Source organism: Myotis myotis, unplaced genomic scaffold (genome assembly GCF_014108235.1).
Source record: "Myotis myotis isolate mMyoMyo1 unplaced genomic scaffold, mMyoMyo1.p scaffold_m19_p_2, whole genome shotgun sequence".
Taxonomy (NCBI): Eukaryota; Metazoa; Chordata; class Mammalia; order Chiroptera; family Vespertilionidae; genus Myotis; species Myotis myotis.
In genome coordinates this window covers 12,303,233-12,306,627 of record NW_023416324.1, presented here as the reverse complement: position 1 = coordinate 12,306,627, position 3,395 = coordinate 12,303,233, and positions in this window count along the sequence as shown.

Sequence of the window (3,395 nt, the reverse complement as noted above, 5' to 3'; positions counted from 1 at the left end):
GCAACTGCCCTGGCCCCAGCCCTAACCTCAGACCCACTGCAGCTGCAGCCCAGTCAGAAAGCTCAACCCTACCCCGAGCCTGAGTCCTGTTCCCAGCTCTGCCTCATCCTAACCCCCGTCCCAGCCCAGCCTGAGCCCCAGGGCCGGCCAGTGGTGCACTCTGGTCAAGGGCAGAGGGGTCATCAGATGGCTTTCCTCTGCCTCGGGGTCCGACGCAAATGACCTATTAAATACCTCCATGTGCCAGGCTTTCTAGGTGCTGAGACATATCTGTGAACATGAAAGTTGCTTTGAGCAGAGGAGAGAGCCCCAATTCTCCCCCCACATGCACTTCCTTCCTAGCCTCTCTCCTTCCCCCAGCCTCCCTCCTTCCCCCCAGCCTCCCTCCTTCCCCCAGCATCCCTCCTTTCCCCCCAGCCTCCCTCCTTCACCCCAGCCTCCCTCCTTCCCCCAGCCTCCCTCCTTCCCCCAGCCTCCCTCCTTTCCCCCCAGCCTCCCTCCTTTCCCCCCAGCCTCCCTCCTTTCCCCCAGCCTCCCTCCTTCCCCCAGCCTCCCTCCTTTCCCCCAGCCTCCCTCCTTTCCCCTAGCCTCCCTCCTTCCCCCCAGCCTCCCTCCTTTCCCCCCAGCCTCCCTCCTTTCCCCCAGCCTCCCTCCTTCCCCCCAGCCTCCCTCCTTTCCCCCAGCCTCCCTCCTTCCCCCCAGCCTCCCTCCTTTCCCCCCAGCCTCCCTCCTTCCCCCCAGCCTCCCTCCTTCCCCCCAGCATCCCTCCTTTCCCCCCAGCCTCCCTCCTTCACCCCAGCCTCCCTCCTTTCCCCCCAGCCTCCCTCCTTTCCCCCCAGCCTCCCTCCTCCCCCCAGCCTCCCTCCTTTCCCCCAGCCTCCCTCCTTCCCCCCAGCCTCCCTCCTTCCCCCCAGCATCCCTCCTTTCCCCCAGCCTCCCTCCTTCACCCCAGCCTCCCTCCTTTCCCCCCAGCCTCCCTCCTTCCCCCCCCAGCCTCCCTCCTTCCCCCCCAGCCTCCCTCCTTCCCCCCAGCCTCCCTCCTCCCCCCAACCCCCCAGCCTATCTCCTTCCCCCAGTCTCTCTCCTTCCCCCAGCCTCCCTCCTCCCCCAGCCTCCCTCCTCCCCCAGCCTCCCTCCTTTCCCTCAGCCTCCCTCCTTTCTCCCAGCCTCCCTCCTTTCCCCCAGCCTCCCTCCTTTCCCCCAGCCTCCCTCCTTTCCCACAGCCTCCCTCCTTTCCCCTCAGCCTCCCTCTTCTCCCTCAGCCTCCATCCTTCCCCCCCAGGCTTCCTCCTCCCCCCTCATCCTTCCAATCCCAGGCTTCCTCCTCTCCCTAGCCTCCCTCCTCCCCCCAGCCTCCCACTGTTGAGACCTCCTCTCACCCTCTACCCCATTCATGCTCTGCTCTTCCCCTCCAGGGCCAGGAGCCTTGGGCGGTGCTTCTGAACAGCCACTGTCTCCTTTGTGCTGTGGGCCGGCCTCCTCCCTCTAGGCCGTGACTCAGCTTCATGGTGCAGTATGAGAGGGAGGGCAGGACAGCCTGGCCCTGGAGGCCCCACCAGCCTGTGACCTTCTAGAAACCAGCCATCCAGGTACAAGGCCTATATCGAGTGGTAAACAGTGGCTGGGCTTTCTGGGCTGACGGTGGTAGAACTGAGCCTCTGGCATCAGGAACCAGAATGGACAGCCTTCTCTCTGGTGGGGTCTGGAGAGCAAGAACCCTCTCCTCAACCCACACCCAGAGCCATGCAGCCCTGGCCCCGTGGCCACTCGCCCTCCCACTCTTCCCATCACTTAGTCTTAGGACGATGTCCCGGAGCCCACGGTCCAGGCCCCGGTCGGGTTCTCATCCCTGCACTGCACCCCTGGCGGCTTCTGCCTCTCCTGGCCCCGCCCCAGCCTCTTTCCTCCTCACCATTGGTCTCCCCCACCTCACTTCCTTTCCTGTCCTTTTATGCATTCGTTTTCAATTCTTTTGATGGTCTTAGGCCCACCGCCCTCCCATCTCACCATTTTCTCTGCAGCATTTTCTTTCCTCTATTTTTCTCTGTCTCTCTTCCTTTCAATTCTCATCGTCTGTCACTTACAACCAAAAGAATGCATAGGAACTGGAGCTTCTGGTCCATGGCAGTTGAGGAAATAGGAATTTTATTTTATTTATTTATTTATTTATTTATTTATTTATTTATTTATTTTAATGCTGCTCAGTTTTTGTTTTGTTTTTTAATATATTTTATTGATTTTTTCACAGAGAGGAAGGGAGAGAGATAGTCAGAAACATCGATGAGAGAGAAACATCGATCAGCTGCCTCCTGCACATTTCCCACTGGGGATGTGCCTGCAACCCAGGTACATGCCCTTGACCGGAATCGAAGCCGGGACCTTTCGGTCCGCAGGCTGACGCTCTATCCACCGAGCCAAACCGGTCTCGGCGAGGAAATAGGAATTTTAGCTCCCAGAGCTTAAGAAAGTCTTGTGATCCGTCCCTTCAAAGTGGTACGCTATTGTCTGTGTTAAGCACAACCTAGAGACGGCTGGGCGGCCTTCAGCACGCTGTTCCTTGGGGTTTGCAGTAAGGTGCGGGAGCTCACCTGGTCCTCCACGCTATCCTGTGAGGAAGATGGGGCTCGTGCTCATGTCCCCATGTTTCCTGTGGGGAACTTGATGCGGTAGTGACCTCTTATGCCGGCCAGGAGCTGACCCCAAGTCCAGTGCTGTCCGTTATCCCCTTCATTGCACTGTGGACTGTAACACCCACCTCACTGCACAGGGAGGAATGTTTCTGGTTGGTTCTGGGATGCAGAGGGGCTTCCCCAGCTGAGTCGTAGGTGATGGCACAGCCTCCTCGGCCCTGGCTGGACCAGGCCGGCTGCTGGCTGGCTGGGCAGCGTGGCTTCGAGGGTGCATTCTCGGCGCCGGGACAGGAGTGTCCGGGGCTGTCATCTGTCTGGCTTGAATTAGGTGCTGGGTCCTGCAGACCCTCGGGCTCCTTAGTGGGTTCATCGCCCAGCCTGGCACCTGCAAGATGGTGACATTTTATTGTTTCCTTGCTTTTTCTTTTTTTAGTGTTTCTATCTCTTTCCCCCCTTTCTTTAATGTTTCAGATCTCCACCTTATGCCACAAAAATGCAAAGGCTGCCACCGTCCCGCTGGGACACACTCACGTCAACGGCACCTCTGGTGCCCACGCCCCTCACCACTCTCCCGAGTGCCTTCCCCCAGGGCAGTACTCAGGGAAGCCGGCTGGTGTTTCTCTGCCCCCATCCAATGCACAATCCGCCCTCCCATCGGCATTTCTCTGGGAACTCAGGGTGTCACAATGGTTAGCAGGCATTTCTTGGGGTCTCTCTTCCCCCTCTTTCTTTCCTGACCCACAATTTATTCTGTACTTAATAATT